Source organism: Cucurbita pepo, chromosome 9 (assembly GCF_057944985.1).
Source record: "Cucurbita pepo subsp. pepo isolate OVF chromosome 9, ASM5794498v1, whole genome shotgun sequence".
Taxonomy (NCBI): Eukaryota; Viridiplantae; Streptophyta; class Magnoliopsida; order Cucurbitales; family Cucurbitaceae; genus Cucurbita; species Cucurbita pepo.
The window spans coordinates 11,355,850-11,379,221 of NC_141806.1; the positions used below are offsets into that span (position 1 = coordinate 11,355,850).

A 23,372-nucleotide genomic window follows, 5' to 3' on the forward strand; every position below is an offset into this window, starting at 1 on the left:
ATTAGCTGGAAGTGAGGGGTACACCCCCCACGAGGGTGACTTTATGGACCTGGGAGGTGACAACTCACCCCTGGCTAAGACACCATATAGTCTCATAAGAAATATGCATGAGGTAGCGCCTTGCAAAGGTTACCCGTCATTTACAATTCAACATAAGGAACTCTCAGGGTTTAAATTGAAAGGACGGAGACTTGAATAGCCCCAAGGGGATAAGACTAGAACCAGACATCCCAGAGCCAAAGAAAAATTCGTTGGAATCTATTACGTCTAGAACGCGATGAGAGCCTACAAATAGGTGGTTTACTGAGTATAACTTTTATACTCGCCTCTTTTTCCCTTTCCATTTCAGGCGTTCGCAGGCTACCACTCAAGGTGGAAGAGCTTTTCAAAAGTTGTTCAGTTACAGAGGGGGTCGTTTTGGAGCGTTAGTCCATTTTTACATTTTGAAATATTTTGTATTCTTTTATATTTGTATTTTCGGTTCCTAATGTTTGGAACTCCATCCCCTTATAACTTTAATTTTGGTGTTGTTGACTTTTTTTTTTTTTTTTTTTTTGTCTTATTTTAAATTTATTGAATTTTTATATTTAAAAAGTATTTATTGTGAACTTCTAGCACGAAGTGACTGTCACGGATTAGATTAAGAAAATTAGAGTCATTACAATAAAACTAGTGGAAAACTAATGGAAGGACGTTTCTAAATTCTAAGTTTTTAGTATGACAAAGTTGGACATATCCTTTAGGAAATTAAAAATCTATTAGTACACATCATCAATCAAAACAAAAAAAATTAAAATTTAAAAATATCAAAAGAAAATCCAATTAATTTTAGTGTTGTTTTTTTCTCTCTAAAAAGTCCCATCAATTTGTATTATTTTAAAATGATTTTTCAAACAAATGTCTATAAAAATAGGGTTAGACAATAGAAGGCAAACACATGAAACCAAAACATGAATATCCTCAAAACCCCCTTAATCAGCACACTATTTAAATAAATATTACATTAGATCATAGTTTATTGCAGGCCAAACAACATGCTTGTTTATGTTTGTATGCATATATATATATATATATATATATATATATATGCTGGCCAATCAGCTATATATATATAAATATATGTTGCAGGCCAAACACGAAGCTAGTAAATGTCTGAAGCTTTGGTCCCCTTATCCTTATTATTTTCGAAAAAAACATCAATCATAGAATCTTTTTCATGTTCAAAAAGACACTATAAAATTTTGAAGTATCAAATTAGTCGACAAACGACACGAACATGGTTCACTGGAGAAGAATTCAGCTGCTTTTTTTCTTCTGGATATGTTCTTCTTCTTGTTCTTGTTGTTCTTCTTCTGATTTTGTTCAAGAAAACTTTATTGAATGCTTTAATTCCACAACTTATTCAAAGCATTCATTACCTGTTTCGGAAGTGGTTTTCTCAAATGAAAGTGCTTCTTTCTCCTCTTTGCTAAAGCATTCCATTAGAAACCTTAGATTTCTCTCCACTTCTTCCCCTAAACCTCTTTTCTTGGTGACCCCTTTTCATGAATCCCATGTTCAAGCTGCCATTGTTTGTGCTAAGGAGAACGACTTGCAAGTTCGAGTTCTAAGTGGAGGGCATGACTACGAAGGTATAGAAGCTTAAGTTGATAGGTTACGGTATATTTATACGTGTTTAAAACTTGTAGGGTTTGGTTTTTTTTATAAATAGTGGTAAAAAGTGATTTTTTATCGATATTTACTTTGATACCATATTAAATTATGAGTGAACCTGAAAGTTTAATGTAACCGCCGCTGCAGTTCACTCCTAGTAGATATTGTTCGTTTTAGGCTTTCCTTCCCCAGTTCACTCCTAGTAGATATGGTTCTTTTTAGGCTTTCCTTCCCCAGTTCACTACTGGCAGATATTGTTCTTTTTGGGCTTTCCCTTTTCGAACTTCTTCTCAAACGTTTTAAAACGCGTCTGCTAGGAAGAGATCTTCACACTCTTATAAAGAATGTTTCGTTCTTCTCTCCAACCGATGTGGGAGTTCACAATCCAACCCCCTTGGGGGCTAGCGTCCTCGCTGGCACACTGCTCGGTCTCTAACTCTGATACCATTTGTAACAGCCCAAGCCCACCGCTAGCAGATATTGTCCTCTTTGGGCTCTTCCTTTCAAGCTTCCCCGCTTCCCCTCAAGGTTTTTAATATGTATCTGATAGGGTGAGGTTTCCATACCCTTAAAAGGAATGTTTTGTTCTCCTCTCCAATCGGGATCTCACAATCCATCCCCTTGGGGGCCCAACGTCCTCGCTGGCATACTTCTCGGTGTCTATAGCTCTAATACCATTTGTAACAGCCCAAGCCCACTACTAGCAGATATTGTCCTCTTTAGGCTTTCCCTTTCGAGGTTCCCCTCAATGGTTTTAAAACATGTCTACTAGGGAGAGCTTTCCACACCCTTACAAGGAATATTTCGTTCTCCTCTCCAACCGACGTAGAATCTCACACGTAATATTTATAATTTCTTAAACAGGTCTCTCATACCTATCATCATCACAAGCTCCATTCATTGTAATCGATCTCATCAACCTTCGCTCAATCGATATCAACATCGGAACCGAGACTGTGTCAGTGGAGACCGGCGCCACACTCGGCGAATTATACTATAGAATTGCAAAGAAAAGCCCCATCCATGGCTTTCCAGCAGGGAGCTGCCCAACTGTGGGGGTAGGAGGGCATATAAGTGGAGGAGGCTTTGGAACCCTTTTCAGAAAATATGGTCTTGCAGCTGATAACGTAATTGATGCTAAAATTGTGGACTTCAATGGAAGAATTATGGATAGAAACTCCATGGGAGAAGATCTCTTTTGGGCCATTAGAGGAGGTGGAGGAGCAAGCTTTGGAGTCATTTTATCATGGAAACTCAAACTAGTTTCTCTTCCTTCAATTGTTACAACTTTCAATGTTCAAAGAACCCTAAACCAAGGAGCTACTCACCTTTTCCAAAAGTGGCAAGAAATTGGTCACAAACTTGATCAAGATCTCTTCCTTCATGTCACCACAAAAGTTATAGACCAAAAAATGACCAAAACAACATCAAAAACACTCAGCCTTTCATTCACATCCTTGTTTCTTGGTTCAATTGATAGCCTCATCCCATTAATGGATACCCATTTTCCAGAGCTTGGATTAAAGAGATATCAATGCACTGAAATGAATTGGATTCAATCAGTTCTTTTCTTTGCTGATTTCTCCACAAAATCCCCACTTGAAATTTTGATGCAAAGATTACCTTCAATAAGATCTTCTTTCATAGCAAAATCTGATTATGTTACTTCACCAATTTCACAAAGTGGGTTAGAAGGGCTTTGGGCTAAGCTTCTAGAGAATGAAAATTCTGAGTTGATTTTCACACCTTATGGGGGAAAAATGAGCCAAATTTCTGAATTAGAAACCCCTTTTCCACATAGAAAAGGGAGCATTTTTGGAGTCCAATATTTGGCAACATGGGATGATAGTAATGAAAATGAGAGGCATTTAAGATGGATAAGGGAGGTTTATTGTTATATGGAGCCCTATGTTTCAATGGCTCCAAGAGGTACTTATTTGAATTATAGAGATCTTGATTTGGGAAGAAACTATGGTAGAAATACGAGCTATGAGGAGGCAAAAGTGTGGGGGTTGAAGTATTTCAAAGGTAATTTTGAGAGATTGGTGAAGGTGAAGACCAAATTTGATCCTTTGAACTTCTTTTGGAATGAACAAAGCATTCCTCTTTTGTATAATTGTGAAGATGAGGCAAGAATTTGTGAGGTTTACTCAGATTTAGACTCTGAAAATGTTCAAGAAAGATGAAAATTTGACTGTGTGTAATAGTAATAATTAAAAGTGTGGGATTTGTAGCTTCTTGGTTTGTTACTTGTATAGTAGAAGTGTTGGGAATGAGAAACCGAAGTGGAATTGAAATATAATCTTTATTAATGTTCATAACGTTTAAATAGGATAAAAACTACTGACTAGTTCGAGAAAATATACTAATAACGAACTAACTAAAAAATAAAGAGAAAATATACTATCAACCAGCTCCTAAAAGTAAGGGGAAAAAATACTAACTGATTACCCGTATATAAAATATATTTTATGACTAATTACAGTTATACAACAAAATATATTCTACAAATATCTTTGTATCTTAAATAAAATTTCAAAAAAAAAAAAAAAATAATAATCTCTTTAATGTCTTTTTGAGAATAAAATTGTTGTCTTCCCGCAGATTTAGTGAAAACATCTGCCAATTGCATTTTAGTTGAAACATGACATGGTTTGATGATTTCAGCTTGTAACTTTTTTTGAACTATATGACAATCTATTTCAATGTGCTTTGTACGTTCGTGAAAAATTCGATTGATTGCTGTATGCAATGATGCTTGATTATCACAATACAACAATGCTGATTCGGACAACGGAACTTTCAAGTCTTGAGGAATGTATGTTAGCCAAGTTAACTCTAAACAAGTATTTGTCATAGTTCGATACTCGACTTCTGTTGATGATCTGGACATATTGGTTTGCTTTTTAGAGTTCCAAGAAATAATTGAATTTCATAGGAAGATGCAGAGCCCAGAAATAGACCATCTGGTAGTTCGACAACCACCCCACTCAGAATCGTAATATGCTTGTAATCTCAAGTTGTTTTTAGATGGTAGTAGAATTCCTTGACCAGGAGTACCTTTGATGTATCGTAGAACTTGAAGAGCTGCCTCCAAATGTGGTTTTCTTGGTTCATGCATAAATTGACTAAGCATATATACTGAATACACAATGTCAAGCTCGGTAACACTTAAATATATTAATCTATCAATCAACCGTCTGTATTTGATTTGATCATTCAACTTCTCTCCTTCTGTTGAAGAAAGTTTCAAATTTCGCTCGGTAGGAAATTTTTCTGGATGTGCTCCTGTAAGACCTATGTGTTGAAGAATGTCTAAAGATACTTCCTTTAACACAAAATATTTCTTTTTTAGATCGGAAAAAATCAATGCCCATGAAATATTTCAAATTCTCTAAGTCTTTGATAAGAAATTTCTCGAGTAAACAAGTCTTGAGATGTTGAATTTCTTTGAGATCATTGTCTGTCAACAAAATATCATCAACATAGATAAGAATGGAAAGAAGTACCTCTATTCTTAGTAAACAAAGAGTAATGAACTATTGATTGAGTGTAGCATGCATCTTTGTATAGTGGTATAGAATATGGAGAACCAATTGTGAGAAGTTTGTTTTAACCCATAAAGAGACTTATGTAGCCGACATATTGTATTCTCCCCTGTCAACAAAGACCAGGTGGTAAAGACATATAGACTTCTTCTTCTAGATTGCAATGGAGAAAGACATTTTGAACATCCAATTGATGAGTGAACCATTTTCAAGCAACAGAAATAGTGAGTAAGCAACAAAGTGTGGGAGAAAATGTAACCTAAGTGTATCCCTTTGCTACCAGCCAAGCTTTATAACGTTCAAAAGAACCATCATAGTTGTATTTGATCTTGTACACCCAAAGACAACCAATAGCTTTATGGTCAGGTGGTAAAGGAACGAGAGACCAAGTATGATTACATTCCAAAACTTCAATTCAGCATTCATAGCCTACTGCCATAATTGGTCGTCAACTGCCACATCATAGGTTTTAAGTTTTGTATGGGCTGTAATAAGAGTTAGAAAAGCATGTTGAGTAGGAGAAAAACGAGAGAATGAAAGATAATGATGAATGGGATACTTGATGTCCGTGCTGGGACTTGAGCTAGAGGTTAAATGATTGGTTGCAGAAGACATCTCATCCCGTTTTTAAAATGATTTTAAGACGAGACTATTGCAGGGGAATGACGTTCAGGGTGGAGAAGTTAGTCATGGAGCAACCCGAAAATTTTATATTTTAATTGATAAAATTTTTCCCATTTAGTTGTTCATTTACTTAAAATATGTTGGAGGACACCTAGTTTATGGGGACTAGGGAGTTACACTAAGTAAAGTTTTTGTAATGACCATGAATTTCTACTTACTTAGAGTCGCTACTGTCCTCATAACGTAACCATATTGTGCGAGAATAAGCGTTTAAACTTTATCATAAAACATAAACTTCATCTTAAAATACTGTCATGGACTTACTTGTTTGAAAACATCTTTTAAACTATACAATGAAATATTGAATGAAATAAATAAGCGTTAAACTTAAAAACACCATATTCTAACCTAAGTCTAAAAAATAAGTACAACTACCCTATGCATGTGTCATAGTCTCGAAATGCAATGTCGTCGTTGACTATATAGGGATGTCTTGCTTTTACCTGAAACAGAAGTAGCACGTGTCTTGGTATTTTAAGAAATACTCAATAAGTGACCCCACTATTAGGGTTAGATGCAAACACACACAATCATGAGTGTGACCTATCTTATCATTCTATATTCCTTAGGCAACTAACCTAAACAGGCTCTTTGGATGTGTATTTACTATTCTACACACGGTCCACATGTGCGAGTATGGACCCACTAGTCAAGTCGCACACCTCATAGGCCCCTTTCTTGTTCGGCAAGCATTCTCTAGTTAGTTGTTGATGTCGGACACCCGTTTAGGAATAGCGACCATCGCAACATTAGGATAAACATAATGATCGTTTTCCTTCCTGACTATCGTAGCATTATGATAACCATAATGATTGATTTTCTGCCTCGTAACGTAATCGTCCGTACCATCATAAAAAGGGGGTATTCCCGGATGCATGTACACACAATGATGAACGAGTTCGCTACATTTTTCCTTTTTCATTATCATGTATGACAACCCCTCTAGCGTTTTTCTTCATATTATATCATTATCATAACTTTTCATGTAATTTCGGGGATGTGTATCATATCCATATACCTTATTGCATGTCATTCAAATAACATATCATAGTTATATCATTTCGTCAAACATATCATACTATAACATATATCACATCATTCACTTTTCATATCATAACATATATTTCATATCTCAAACATATCGTCAAACACATGGTACCATAACATATATCATATCATTTACAAATCATATCTCAAACATATCGTCAAATGCATCACATCATTTCATAAACATTTCACACATATCAAACATATGACACGTGCAGAACCATGGGGGACGTGTCGTCATACAACATTAATTTCTAACCGGGCAGATAGTAAAGCAACTTACCTGATTAGCTCAGACTGGTGTCCCCATTTTATCCTTAATAAAAGTTCGATATTGTCCTTTTTATCCAAGTCCACCTATGTGAACCCATGACATCAATTTAAAGTTCAGTTCTCTACATTGTACAATGATCCATGTGTTAGACTTCATACGATCATCAGTGACTTTGCATTAATAGAGTATTGGAATATTATAAAATCCTCACAATTAATCTCGACCGTAGAGACTATTTTGTAGGGTTTTATTAAACTACAGACTATTTCTAATACTTAAATTATATGAATTAAATTTTAATTTTCTCAAAATCACACGACCAAATTTTACAATGGTGTGGAGGGGTATTTGTGGGTTGAGTTGGATTGGATTAGGTTGAGATACTCTTTAGACTCAACTCAATTGTTGGAGTGGTACATTTTTCAGTCAAAACAACCATTATTAAATAATGAACTCCATCCAACCCAATCATAAATTTTTTTGGTTGGCTTCATTGGGTAATTGATTCAATAAAAGTAAAATATTTGTTGCTTAAATATCTATTTATTTGTTTTTTAAATATTTAATTTAGACGTACAACTCATTTTTTATATATATATTTTTTTTGAGGAATTACCTTTCAAATAATTAAAAAAAAATATATTTTCAAGAGTTCTTAATAATTAATAAAAATAATTATGAAGTAAAATAAATATTTGGATATATAATTCTACTCGGAGTAAAAATGTAATTACAATCATATATTCAAGTCCGTTCCATTCAACCAAATCTAGTTTTAGGAGAATAGTTTTAAAATTCAGTTTTAACTAGAATATAATTACGACCATTCTAATGGGACGACATTAAATCTGTAAAACGATTTCAAAGGCTAAGGATACAATTGAGAACGATCTCGAGTTTCAACTTGTCTTATAAGCCATTTTAACGGTTGGGAGTAGAACCTAAATCTTTGCTAATTCTTCCTTAATGAGATTACATTTAGAAACCACACCTTGGCAAATGTGACTGCCAAATTAACCTCCACATGTCAGTTTCCTCCCATATTCTAGACTCTGAAACCACTGTGCTTATCGGCTCTCACCGGTCTTCTCTGCTTCCTTTATAAACCTCCTTTTCCTTTCTTATTCTCCCGCCTTGTCTTAAGTACTCTCTTCTCCTTCCATTCTCCGATCGCCTAGTTCTCTCGCCTCTCGTCAACCTCTGGTCAGTTTCTGTCTTGCTCTCTCTCTCTCGCTTAATCCGTGGAGTTATATTTATAGTTGTTTTTCTTGTTTCATGCTTGGAAATGACGGAACAAAATTTGAAGAATTTTTGTGTTTTAGGGAGAGGAACTGCTTCATAATTTTGTGTGATTATGTCCTCTTGTGTTATTTACCATTTTAAATTTCATTTTGATTAGGTTTGACTTTGACTTCGATTTCTGTAGTTTTGTTGATTTTGATTCTGTACGTGTGAAATGAGAATGGGTCAACCGAACGGTGATGCCGATGGTGGAGGAAGGGATCAGAAGAAGATCCTGTGGTTGTTCGAAGGAAGATTTTCTGCCAGAGGAGTCGTTTAAGAGTTGGAGAAATTACTCTAAAGCGCTGAAGGCGACGCCGGCCCGACTCTTGGATCGGCTCACGGCCAGGTCCGGGGAGCACACCAAGCTCGTCGAGATGAAGGCTCGGAGCCAGCACGAGATGAAGAAGAGCCTCACATGGTGGGACCTTATGTGGTTCAGTATCGGCGCCGTCATTGGCGCAGGAATATTTGTCCTCACCGGTCTTGAGACTAAAAAACACGCCGGCCCAGCTATCGTCTTGTCTTATGTCGTCTCCGGTGTCTCCGCCATGCTTTCTGTTTTTTGTTACACTGAGTTCGCGGTCGAGATCCCGGCAGCCGGTATGTGTCTTTTTCCAAATATCATCTCCTCTATAGTTTCATATCTTCGATTGGAAACAATATTAATGTTGATCTCATTTAACTTTATGTATGGAAAATTACATTTTTAAGTAATGAAGTGGATCCTATTTTTGTGGTAGAAATAGTGACAGTGATTGTATTGAAATTTTTATTATTGTTGAAACAAAATTTAGATTTTGAATTCAAGAAGTATACATATTTTGAATTCACCATAAGATCATTTAAATTTAGAATTAAACTAGATTTTCTTTTGTTTTTTTTTTAATTTATTAACTACACCGGTTAATTGTAATTATTTGTTTAGGTGGATCATTCGCCTACCTAAGGGTAGAATTAGGAGACTTCGTGGCATTCATCACGGCGGGCAACATCCTCCTTGAATATGTAATTGGCGGCGCTGCTGTGGCCCGTTCATGGACTTCATACTTTGCCACTTTGTGCAATCACCATCCGAACGATTTTCGCATCCACGTCTCGTCTTTCCCAGACGACTATAACCAGCTCGACCCCATCGCCATCGTTGTGATTATTGTCATTTGCACCTTGGCTGTAGCCAGCACCAAAGGCTCCTCCCGCTTCAACTACATTGCTTCCATTTTCCACGTTGTCATCATCCTCTTCATTATCATTGCTGGCCTCACCAAGGCCAACCCGAAAAACTTCACTCCCTTCGCCCCCTATGGCCCTCATGGCATCTTCGTAGCCTCAGCCGTTTTGTTCTTTGCATACGTTGGATTCGACGCTGTTTCGACAATGGCTGAGGAAACTAAGAACCCTGCTAAAGATATACCTATTGGTCTTGTTGGATCCATGGTGATCACCACATTAGCCTATTGTATTCTTGCAGTTACATTGTGTTTGATGCAGCCGTACCAACAAATTGATGAGGATGCGCCATTTTCAGTGGCTTTTGAGGCTGTTGGATGGGGTTGAGCTAAGTACATTGTCGCTGCTGGTGCTATTAAAGGCATGACCACCGTGTTGTTGGTTAGTGCTGTTGGACAGGCGCGCTATCTCACGCACATTGCCAGAACCCACATGATCTCACCATGGTTTGCCAAAGTGCATGAAAGGACTAGCACTCCAGTGAATGCAACAGCCACCATGCTCGCTGCAACAGCAATAATCGCCTTCTTTACAAGCTTGGGAATTCTCTCAAATCTCCTCTCTATCTCCACCCTCTTCATCTTCATGCTGGTAGCCGTTGGCCTGATCGTCCGACGCTACTACGTCAGCGGTGAAACAACACCATCCGACCGAAACAAGCTCATAATTTGCATGGTTCTAATCCTCGGATCTTCAATAGCAACCGCCGTATACTGGAGCTCGAGCGATGGCTGGATCGGCTTGGTTGTTTCCAATTCCATATGGTTTCTCTCAACTCTGGTCCTATGGCTCGGTGTCCCACAGGCCAAAAAGCCTCGCGTGTGGGGCGTGCCGCTCGTCCCGTGGGTGCCTTCACTGTCGATCGCCATCAACCTTTTCCTTCTTGGGTCGATCGACAAAGCTTCATTTGAAAGGTTTAGATTATGGACTGGGATCTTGTTGATTTACTATTTCTTGATTGGATTACATGCTTCTTATGACTCGGTCATGGAGTCCAAGACTGAAGCCGTAGGAGTTAATAACCGTGTGTGAATGGATAAGAAGAAGCTCAAATTTGGGAAATGGATCTCATGTTGTTTGAATTTATAATGATTGGCTTAGTGTTTTGATCAGGGGATTTGTGGTTTATGTTTGTTATTATGTTAGCTACAATGCATGTTGGCAAGAATGGTGGTTTGTTTGTAGATGTTTCTACTTTATTTGTACATGTAAAAATTATAGTTAAACAAAACATTATAATATGTTTTTTTTATATATATTTATATATATTTTGTTTTTGTTTTTTTTTTTTTTTTTTTGAAGATTGAGGTTATTACAAGTTTGAAACTTTTTATATCGTTTTTGTGTAATTATAATGGATGCTATAAAAAAAATACTAAAAATTGTGAAAATAAAGTATTAAATAATTTCATACCATAGAGAAGTTATTCAATTGATACAGGATAAATGGTTCACTTTATGTAATTATCAATCACATTAATTAATTAAAAAAAAATACTTAATTAAAAAAATACAAAATTCATCAAGTGTTCAAGACCGTAGTATCATGTTGTTGAACAGACATTTTTTATTTTTTATTTTTGCCTACGTAAGGTACCATTTCATTCACCTAGATTGTAACGTTCGAGCCTTGCAAGTTCCTAAGTTTTCCAAATTTTCTCTTCAAAATTCTTAACTTTTGAGATTTTATTTAGAACTTTAGAGACTGAATTTCACAAACTTGAATTAGGAAAAAAAATGCTAGGAATACCTCGAAGGATCTAGGAAAAATAAAAATAAAAATGGTAGAAAAATTAGAAAATTCGGGTCAAAGTCAACCGTTGTAGGGTTTAGAGAGGAAGAAGAAGAAATAACAAAAAATTCGTTCAAATTTGGATTTAGAGATTGAAATCAGCCAATCAATCTTCACAAGAAGTGAACATTGAATCAAGGAGATGAGGTTTAGGTGTTCGGATAATTCAATTTCGTCAAGAACCGAGAAAGAACGAAGGTATATTCTATAGGTTTCTAACTTTTATTTTCACAAGATCTACGAGCTTCTTGAGAGTTAGAACTTGAAATTTTAATATGTTGTCCTATGTGTGATTCTGGAGAGATTTTATGTTGCAAATTTGACCAAGTTTGAGACGAAAATTAGTGTTTCGAGAAGCCTCAAGTTTCAGTAAGAACATTTAAATCTCGAAGTTTGAAAACGAGGTGGGTCTTTTTCCTTTAGCAGGATCTTATTTTTCAGAATTGTGCAAACCTCTTCATTTAGTGCCACTATCTTGAATTCTTCAAACTTCCTTCTATCAGTGAACACTTCTTTCAAGAATTTAACATAACTTGACATTTATTTCAAAGCCTCCACGAGTGGTGTGTTTATATGAATTTCCTTTAGAATATCCATGAACTTCTCCGGTTTTATCTTTCTTTCTTCTTATTCATTGTATTAAAAAATGTGTTGGCATGTATGTTCTACCCTCTTCTTCGAGGTTGTTAGATGCTTGTGTTTTAGGATACTGTTATGCTTTTACATAATTTTTGTTCTATTCCTTTGTCGTCCCGCATTTTCCACCTTTCTCTGTTATGTTTTAGCATTTTCTTGGGAGTGATTTTTATGTGTTCTTTAATTTCACCTCTTCTTTACGGTATTTCTTTTCCACTTCTCTATTTTATTGCTTGACATGGTTCCTTGCCCTCTCTTTTTGGCGTTTGGGTGTCTGCTTGCAGCTTCCCAAGAGGTATATTTCGTAATTCAGTTTTTAATTACCCAATTGAACTTCCTTTATTAGGCTCTCAAAAGATGTCCGATATGTGTTGAGCTTGATTAGTTCCAGTATTGACTTCTTGAGGGCCATATATCATTTGATTTTGTAGTCCAATACCTAGAGAGTAATTTATCTTATGTGGCATTTTTTGATTGTACGAGTTTTGTCCCTTCCATGAGAAGTTTGACCCTCAGTTATAAGTGTTTGAGAATGGGATACTTTTCTGGTTGCCTCTACTACGTTGATTCCGCATGTAAAAAATTGAAGCTAGATTACTTGACATCGATCAAAAGTGTGCTCTTCTCAACAATATACACTCAGCTGCTAGTTGAGTCATCACAGCTGCATTTTGGACTAGTGATTTAGTCATTGAGACTTGTCCCAACGCTAAAGTTCGTAGAATATTAGTCATCAAAGCTAATTGAGCATTGATAGAGATCAAAGCATCAACTTCAAGTACTCCTCACGTCTTCTTTCCTAGATTGCTTCTCACATCAGCCCATTGACAATTGTTAGATGTTATTCTTTCTAAGATCTCATATGTTTCACTATACATCTTTGACAAAGTAACTCTATTGGCGGAAGCATCCACCACTTGCTTAGTAGCAATATTCAGTCCATTATAGAAAATCTTCATTTGGATACAATGGTGTAGTCCATGATGAGAACACTTTCTAAGTATCTCATTAAATCTCTCCCAAGCTTGACTTAGTGTTTCATCTTCAAACCGTTGAAAATTAACAATTTCATTTCTGAATCGTGCATTTCTAGTGGGTGGGAGATACCTGAACAAAAATTTCTCAACTAGTCTATTCCAAGAATCAATTGCTCTTGGTTCTAAAGTATTCAACCATGATTTAGCACCATCCCGCAAAGATTAAGGGAATAAGCTCAATCTAATCACGTCTCTATCCATTCCTTCGAATCGGAATGACTCACTAACTCTACAAAATGACTTTAGATATAGGTGGGGATCTTCTGAGGGTAGTTCATGAAATTGTCCAATGGTTTGCAGCATTTGAAACATCACGAGCTTTAGCTAAAAAATAGTTGCTTGCATTTCAAGTCTAATAGTGCACGAATTTACCTCTTTCATAGCTGGGTGGGCATATGCTCTGATTTCTCTTTCTCTATCATTTGCTAAATGAATAACATGAGTAGATATTCTCTCTAGATTAGCCACCACTACTAAATTTTCAAACTCTTGATTCGATTGGGCTCCAAGGTCTCCTTAATATACATTCTTTTTGTCATTCTCAACGTTTGCTCCCTTTAACTTTTTCTTAATTCTCTATTCTAGGGTTCAGAATAAATTCCAAGCTCGTAGATGGGTTCATACACCAAATTTAGCAGCAGCAAATTCTGCACCAAAAAATCCAACTTAACAAGTACAACTATACATTATCATACGTACCAAGTGATAAGTATATTATGGATTCACATAGATTTTTTTTCTTTTTTTTCTTGTTAATTTTGTTACTGAAAAATTAAGTGAGTTTTTGGTATTATTAGAACGTGGGTTGATGAGTTTAAACCATCTAAACAAAAATGTATGGAGAGTAGTAAGTTTTGTCCAAAAATAGAAAGCAACTAGAAATTCATCAATAACTAGGAAGGTTAGGCGATCAGACATTAAATAGATAAGTTTTTGAACTTTGTGTATTTTTTAGCTCCTTTTACTAGATTTTCAAGCCCTCTTTGGAGAGTCACATGGTGATTACTTTCATAATCGTTTTGGAAACTTTATTTAACAAGGCTCTAGGAGAAGAATTATTCCTAACCGTTCAACTACCTTCCAGTATCCTTGTCATGGAACTAAAGTATTAAAACTTATTTCCTTACTCTTTCTCCCCTTTTAATTAAGAGAACAACTATGTATGTAAAGTTGTCAAATAAACAAACATGTAGATTACTAATAACAACTTTTTATAAACTAAAATCTCACCGTCTAACATGCTAGATGTCAATTGTATGTGTCGTGTCACATTATAGATGTGACATTGATAGTCTTAGATATGGTTAACTTTGCGCTTCCATTTATTGCTTCAACAAGAAAGTTGTGTTGACTTTCTCGCCAACCAAGCTTCAAGTTCTTTGACACATAAACATGTGGTCATGTCTACAAGACCCCACAATCTAATCTCTCTCTAGACCACCCTAATGGAGACACTTAAATCCTTATCTAAAAAAATTAAGTTAAATTTTTATGTAAAAAAAATTAAGTTACTTTTAATATTTTTTTAATAAAATTGTAAGGAACCTTCAAATTTGATGAATTTGACACTATATATTTAGTAAAAAAAAAAAAAAAAAAAAAAAAAAAACCAAACTTAAACACTTTCTTTTTCCGGCCATTTTTTAGTCATTTTCCATAGATGTACCATTGACACTTTTTTTCCTGGAGGGTCATTAAGTCATTCATAAAAATTGTTTTCTCATTTTAGTATCTTACCAAATCCACTAAAGATGGTAAGGATAAAAAAACATGTAGCAATGTTTATAAGACCTCACAAGCTGAACCCTCTCAAGAAGACCCTAATGGAGACACTTAAATTGTATGTGAAAAACTAAGTTACTTTCAATATTTTTAGATGATATTGTAAGAAACGTTCAAATTTGGTGAATTTGACACATACGTTTAGTAAAAAAACCGAGGGTCATTAAGTCATTCAGAAAAGTTGTTTTCTCGTTTTAGTATCTTATTAAATCCCCTACATATTTTACTAAATCGTAAAATAAGGAAAAAAAAAAAACATGTAGCAATGTTTATAAGACCTCACAACCTGAAACCCTCTCAAGAAGACCCTAATGGAGACACTTAAATTGTCTGTGAAAAAATAAGTTACTTTCAATATTTCTAGACGGTATTGTAAGGAACGTTCAAATGTGATTAATTTAATACATGTTTAGAACAACCAACCGTAAACACTTGCATTTTCGGGCCATTTTCGAGTCCTTTTCCATAGGTGTACCATTGGCATTTTTTTTCCTCTTTGAGACGAGGGTCATTAAGTCATTTAGAAAATTTATTTTCTCGTTTTAGTATCTTATGAAATCCCCTAAAGATTGTACTAAGTGTAAAATAAGGAAAAAAAAAACATGTACCAATATCTATAAGACCTCACAACCTGAAACCCTCTCAAGAAGACCTTAATGGAGACACTTAAATTGTATGTGAAAAACTAAGTTACTTTCGATATTTCTGGTAACAGCCCAAAAATAAATAAATAAATAAATAAAAATTATTATAAACAAAAAGAAATATTATTATGAAAAAAATAATAATAATAAATTAATAAATAAGTAAATAAAAATAATTATTTCCTCGTCTCTCCACTAACTGTATTCACTTTTCCCAATAATCTCTCCTATCCATCACTTTTCCCAATAATCTCTCCTATCCATACGTGACAGTTCGAGAAAAAAGAAACATAAATTAAAAATGTCAAAGTTGAGAAAACAGAAATGTCTACATCAAATTTCAAATTTATTGGAGATGTGTTTGCAGAGATGATCAACATTTACATGGGAGAGAGATTTGAGATTTATCTGTTATATCTCAGATCTCATTTTCTTTATCCAATTATTTAGTTTTATTTAGCAATTTATGTTGTGAGAAAGGGATAGAATCGATTAAATTGGCCAAAATAATTGCTAACCAAGATAACAAACAAAAATAAAAAAGGAAGGGTTAAACAGATTTAACGTATCAGAATTTCTTCTCTCCTCCAAAAACAAACACAAAAAAAGGTTCAGATTTAGTTTTGGTAGCAAGAGATATTTTGCTAGGAAGAGATCTTGTATTTGAAGAGGTCAGTAGTTTTCCTTTTATTATATTTAATGATATTAAAAGTCATCCTCAAACACATGGGATAATTAAAAGAAGGGAAATACATAAGAGACACTGAGGAAGATTGTGAATATAATTGAAATTATCTGGAAAATGTGAAAGAGTATTAAACACGGTAAGAGAAAATAGAATATCTGGAAAATTTTAATGGGTATTAAATGGTTTGTATGAAAATAATACTATAACAAAGATACATAAATATTTCAAGACCTAACTCAGGCAAAGACTAATGTTCGCATGAAGTATAACACATGGATCAATATAAATTAGAGAAACAATTTTGTAAAAATTCAAACTCGAAACTGATGTCATGGGCTCACATAGGTTGACTTGGAGTTCAATGGACTTTCATTAAGGATAACAACGGAATCGAACTTTCATTAAGGATATATTCGTGACAACGACTTAAGCTAGCCAGGTAAGTGACCTTACTATCGGCATGGTTATATTTGATGTTGACACGTGCCCTGTGGTTCTGCACGTGTCATATATATTGATATGTGTGAATTGTCTGTGGATCGATATGCTTCCTATATGTTATGTTATGTTATAATATGTGGTTTGTATGATAATAATTATGGTACGATGTGCTCAAGGATATGTTTGAGATAGGATACGAGTAGGATGCACAAAATGAAATGTAATGATAGGAGTAAGATACGTTCATGAAACGTTAAAGTTAGGTTACATACCGGAGTGCTATGGATGGGAGAGATTGATGAAAGAATAGGGTCTGGTTATGGGTAGAAAGGGATAGGTTTGTGATAGATTGATAGAACGATAGCGTTAGGGTACGTTCTTGTGACGATATGACTAAGGTACGTTACGTAATGATATTCTGTGATAGGTATAAGAACGTTAAGGCTATGGTAAGTTAGAGAACGATATGGCTATGAAGTGTTTACGTTATGACTTGTTTATGATATGATACATTGTAGGCTAGATTATTGTGCTTAAGTACGTAGTTATGTGAACGTGAATGTATGCTATGTATGCTTTTAGTCTGATGTGATGTGTAATGCATGTAACGATATGAGGTCCTTGAATGATTATGGCATGTGGGTATGGAATATGTGAATGTGAACAGCATGAATTGTATGACATGAAACACGGTAAACTGTCTAGAACCATAACCCCGATAGCAATGTGTATGAAATGTGAAATGAAAATGAGAATGACATGAAGCCTGGAACGTGACAGGGGGTTATGGTCATTAAAGATAAATGTAGAAATAGGGGGACCTCATGCATTATGTGTGTTCATGCATCTGGGGGGATACCCCCATCCCATCACGAGGGTACAGACGCGTACATCCAATGGCAGGACAACGATCGTTATGCATTGCATAGCGCTGCCGTGACGGTTCTAGTTTTAACGGGTCCCGGCATAAGGGGCTCCCAGAGTATGCCCACCGGATAAGGATAGTGGCCCAACGGTGTGCGAACTAGCTGGTGAGCCCATACTCGCACGTATGGGCTGTGAGTAGAGTATATGGTACACGTTCACGATTACCCGTTAGGACAGCACCGTAGGGAAAACAAAACGAAACGAAACGAAAGATAGATCCCATCATTTCATTGCATGTGATTGTCGCATTTAACCTCAATAGTGGGGTCACTTACTGAGTATTTCTTTAAATACTCAAGCCATGTGCTAATACATTTTTCAGGCTAAGGCAAGACATTCCTGTACGGCTGACGACGACATCGCAACTCGAGATCATGGCACATGCATAGGATAGTGGTATTTATTTTCTTAGACTTATGATAGAATAGGATGTTTTAAACTTAAACGCTTTTTATTTTATTTCGGGTCTTTTGTTGTATTATTTTAAAGATGTTTTCGAAACACGTAAGTCCATGGCTGTGTTTTAAGTTAAAGGTTATGTTTTATGGAATTTAAATGGAGTCTTCTACATTCAACGTTTATAGTACGTATACAGTAGTTACCTTAAATTAAGTAGAAAATTTTGGATCGTTACATTTCTAGACGGTATTGTAAGGAACGTTCAAATTTGATGAATTTAACACATGTTTAGTAAAACAACCAACCTTAAACACTTGCATTTTCGGGCCATTTTTGAGTCCTTTTCCATAGGTGTACCATTGGCATTTTTTTTCCTCTTTGAGACGAGGGTTATTAAGTCATTTAGAAAATTTATTTTCTCGTTTTAGTATCTTATGAAATCCCCTAAAGATTGTACTAAGTGTAAAATAAGGAAAAAAAAAAAACATGTACCAATATCTATAAGACCTCACTCGAAAAGACCCTACCCAAGACACTTATATCATTATGTGAAAAAACTAAGTTACTTTCAATATTTTTCAACGATATTGTAAGAACAGTTCAAATTTGATAAATTTGACACATATGTTTAGTAAAAAAACCAACATTTAACACTTTCATTTTCGAGTCATTTTCCATAGGTGAACACTTTTTTTCCTCCTTGAGATGAGGGTCTTTAAGCCATTCAGAAAAGTTATTTTGTCATTTTAATATCTTACTAAATCCACTAAAAATTACACTAAGCGTCAAATAAGGAAGAAAAAAACATGTAGTCATGTCTATAATACCCGACAATCTGAACTCTCTCGAGAAGACCCTAATGGAGACACTTAATTCATTATGTGAAAAAAACTAAGTTACTTTCAATATTTTCAACTAAATTGTAAGGAACATTCAAATTTGATGAATTTGACACATATACTTAGTAAAAAAACCAACCTTAAACACTTTTATTTTCGGGCCATTTTCGAGCAATTTTCCATAGGCCATTGACACTTTTTTTTCTTATTTGAGAAGAGGGTCATTAAGTGGGAAAGTTGTTCTTTTGCTTTAGTATCTTACCAAATCCACTAAAGATTCTACTAGGTGTAAAATAAGGAAGAAAAAAACATATAGTCATGTGTATAAGACCCCACAATCTGAACTCTCTCGAGAAAATCCTAATGGATACACTTAAATCATATGTGAAAAAAACTAAGTTACTTTCAATATTTACCAACAAAATTGGAAGAAACGTTCAAATTTTGTGAATTTAACACATGTTTATTAAAAAAGTCAACCTTAAACACTTTCATTTTCAGGCCATTTTCGAGTCATTTTCCATAGGTATACCATTGGCACTTTTTTTTCCTCTTTGAGACGAGGGTTATTAAGTTTAGAAAATTTGTTTTCTCGTTTTAGTATCTTATCAAATCTACTAAATATTGTCCCAAGTGTCAAATAAGGAAGAAAAAAACATGTAGTCATGTCTCTCTTGTCCCACGAGTTATTATGAGGTAGTGTTACAACCTAAGAAGTAAGACATTCATTGTGTAGGCAAAACAACCTACCAAAATCAATGAACCGAAAGGTTAAAAAAATTGAACAAACCACTAGGGCTAAAATTCATAGTAGAGAATTACTCAGACTTCGAGACCTTCCCAAATGCTCAGATAGCAGTATAAACTAGGCTTCAACTTCTTAGAGGTAAGAGAAAAACATGTAGTTACCTATTAGGTTAAGGATGCAATGAGAGTATACAAATAGATTGTTTACTAAATATTTTTATGCTCACTCCTCTCTACATTTATGTTTTAAGGTGAGTGATGTTGTTGGTCGAGGTTGGGAGTGCTCGAGAGCTGCACTGTCACAAAGGGGTGTCAGCTCGAGAAATTAGTTTAGTATGTATTTTCATGGGTTGGCATTAGAATATACAAATAGGTTGTTTACTAAGTATTTTTATACTCACTCCTCTCTACATTTATGTTTTAAGATGAGTGATGTTGTTGGTCGAGGTTGGGAGTGCCCGAGAGCTGCATTGTCACAAAGGGGTGCCGACTCAAGGCATTAGTTTAGTCTTATTTTTATGGGTTGTCATTTTTACACATTTTTTATTACGTTCTCATTCCCCATTTGTAAATAATTTGAACAACACCTGTTTTGTAATGTTTTTGTTTTGACTTTGATTCGCACAAAATTTTACTATATTTTTGCTTTCATTTGTTTGTTATTGTCTTGACTTTTAGACTCTGACGACAAGTCAATGTCATTGTACAATTTCTAGATGCATTGAATTGCACATGATTTGGGCATCCCTTCCAAATTTTTGGACCCCTTTCACATGGAAATGGTGAGTTCGCTAGCTAACCTCTCCCAGATGATGTTCAGACTAGCAAACATCATATTATTCCACCAAAACGTCAAATACTCACTGTGTAGACAAAGTAAGCTATTAAGTAAAGAAATAGAAAGATTGAAAACCTGAACAAACCCCTAAGGTTAAAATTCAGAGTAGAAAACTGCTCGAAACTTCAAGGCCTTCTCAAATGTTAAAATAGTATAGAGACTAGGCCCGAACTTCTTAAAGCCTAGAGAAAAAACTGTGGTTATACTAGGTTAAGAATGCGATGAGAGTCTATAAGTATGAGTATTTTTATACTCGCCTCTTTCTACAATTTCTTTTTAGAGATGAGTGATGCTACTAGTCGATATGGGGAGTGTTCGAGAGCCGAGCTTTCACATAGGAGTGTGGACTCGAGACGTTAGTTTAGTCAATATTTTTATAAGTTGTCATTTATAGACCTTTTGTATTCCGTTCCCATTTCCCATTTTTAAATAATTTGAACCGCACATGATATGTGGAAATCACTATAACGGGAGTAAGATTGGGATTACCTTATTGATCGAATATTTCAAGGCAAGAACATTGTTTGAGATTCGAATCACTTCACAAGAAAGATTGATCATGTTTAGCTTGAATGATTCTTGTTGATCAAATATCTCAACGCAAGAACACTTGTTTGAGATTCGAATTACTCCACAAGCAAGATTGATCATGTCGAGCTTGAATGATTCTACATGCAACCTAAACTACATAGAATTGCAAAGAAACTTAGTCATTGGCTAAAGATACTTTTTTTACTACATTTTCCAAGCCTACTTACAAATACAACATACATGGCTTCATATAGCCTCGAAATGAAACTATTAAAGGCATTCCCAAAGTTGTAACATTCATACTTAATAGCCATAATTAACCGTCATGTATTTGTAACATAAAGTAAATAAAAAGTCTTAAAATACATGAATGAAATACAATAACTCTAAATTACTCTAAATTGTAATTCACCCAAAATTTATAACATGAAACTTCATTCTTCTTCAATCTGGCATGAATTGAAATATCTTTTGATAATTTCATCAATATTTTCTTCACATCTTCATTGAAGCATATTATATGATTGATGTCTCTTGGTTCATATCAGCACATGTTTTGTCATGTTTTCGTTTTGGATTTTAACTATGGTGTTGTATGATTCGCGCACAATTTTAATGTATTTTTTCTTTCATTTGTTTGTTATTGTCTTGTTTTTTAGTCACCGTTCAAGATTCGAAACCTCCAAAATTAGGAATACAAAAGATTAGCAAACTAAAGTAATTCTTTATATGAAGTTTAGAAATTAAAAGAAAAACCTATAGAGTGATCTACACATCATAATAAAATAAAATATGATGATATCGTTGAATTCTAGATAGAAAAAATTAGAATATTACATAAATATTGGAGAAAATTCAAACCTATTTAAAACTTAAATATAATTTTTCAACCAAAGGGGTCTAAAATTTCTTACTTCTCATGACAAGTCAATGTCTGCACATGATTTGGGCATCCCCTTCAAATTTTTAGATGCATTGAATTGCTAAAAGTTCGACTAACAATGACAAGTCAATATCGGCACATGATTGATTTAGGGATTTGAATGTTGAATGAAGAGGAGTCAAAATAGTTCAAACGTTGTTCTTTCTGAATTAATTTATATAAATATTTTAATTACCGTCATGTCGATTTTAATCTCGCATTATGAATTTTTACGTAAAAGGTAATTTTGAAAGTTAAAACGATCTAGGATATTTTTTAATAATTTAGTCCTTTAGTAATGAGAACATAGAATTATAATAAGAAATCTATGCATGATTTTAAGTATGACTTCTTGTTTTCAAATCTCTAAAAAGTAGGTTGACAAAATTATTCAAACTTCTCAACCAAAAATTTAAGAAACCAAAGCACACTCACAACCTTAAATGATGGGAAGACTAATTGAAAGAGAACTGATAAAGTTTGAATTCAACACAAATGATGGAAAAATTAGAGAATATAAGATTGAAAGAGCGTTCTCGAAAGTACAGTGAGAACGAGGGTGCAGTTGGAGAGACAACGGATAGATTGAATGGGCGAGATTTTGTTCCAAATAAAATGGTTTTGGTCTAATTCCAAAGGTTTTATTTACCGAGACTGATATGACATATGTTTGACATGCAATATGATATATTGGTATAATGCACAATCCCAATATATGCATAGAAAGTTATGATAAAAACGATATGATATAAAGGAAAGTGGAAGGGATTGTTTTGCGTGATAATGAAAGAAAAATGTTGGGAGGCAGGAAAACGTCTATACCCTCTTTTATGATGGTATAGACGCGTACACTACGAGGTAGGAAAACGATCATTATATTCATCATAATGCTGCAACGGTCGCTATTTCTAGTGGGTGTCTGACAACACAGCTCCAGAGACTGCTAGCCTGACCAAGAAAAGGGGCCCAAGAGGTGTGCGAACCGACTGGTGGGTCTATACTTGCACGTGTGGGCCGTGTGTAGAATAGTAAATACACATCCAATTACCCGCTTAGGTTAGTCGCCTAAAGAAATACGAAAATGAAATGATATGTCTCATTCATGATTGTATATGTTTGCATCTAACCCCAATAGTGGGATCACTTTAAAAAAAACCTCAAGCACGTGCTACTTCTATTTCAAGTAAAAGCAAGGGCATCCTTGTATAGCTAACGAAAGCATCACAAGTCAAGACCATAGCACATGCATGCATAGGATAGTTATATTTATGTTCTTAGACTTTATGTTAGAATAGGGTGTTTTATTTTTAATATTAACATCAGAAGATGTCTACCACTTAACTTAGCGCAAAAGCCCAATTTCCTTAGGTTGAAAAAAAACCGGGAAAGATTATAAAAACAAAATAACACAATGTATCAAAACCAAACAAAA

The 23,372-nt window shown here is 34.8% G+C and overlaps 1 non-coding gene and 2 pseudogenes across 1 annotated transcript; all 3 read left to right on the forward strand.

Annotated features, from left to right (window-relative positions):
* The first annotated feature begins 1,276 nt into the window (after positions 1–1,276).
* On the forward strand, positions 1,277–3,839 carry LOC111802121 (tetrahydroberberine oxidase pseudogene; annotated as a pseudogene).
* Positions 3,840–8,687: 4,848 nt separating this feature from the next.
* Positions 8,688–10,749, forward strand: LOC111802690 (cationic amino acid transporter 1-like; annotated as a pseudogene).
* Positions 10,750–13,120: 2,371 nt separating this feature from the next.
* LOC111802778 (small nucleolar RNA R71) lies at positions 13,121–13,225 on the forward strand. Its single transcript, XR_002816313.1, has one exon. It is a non-coding gene; the product is annotated as a small nucleolar RNA R71 (small nucleolar RNA).
* The last annotated feature ends 10,147 nt before the right edge of the window (positions 13,226–23,372 follow it).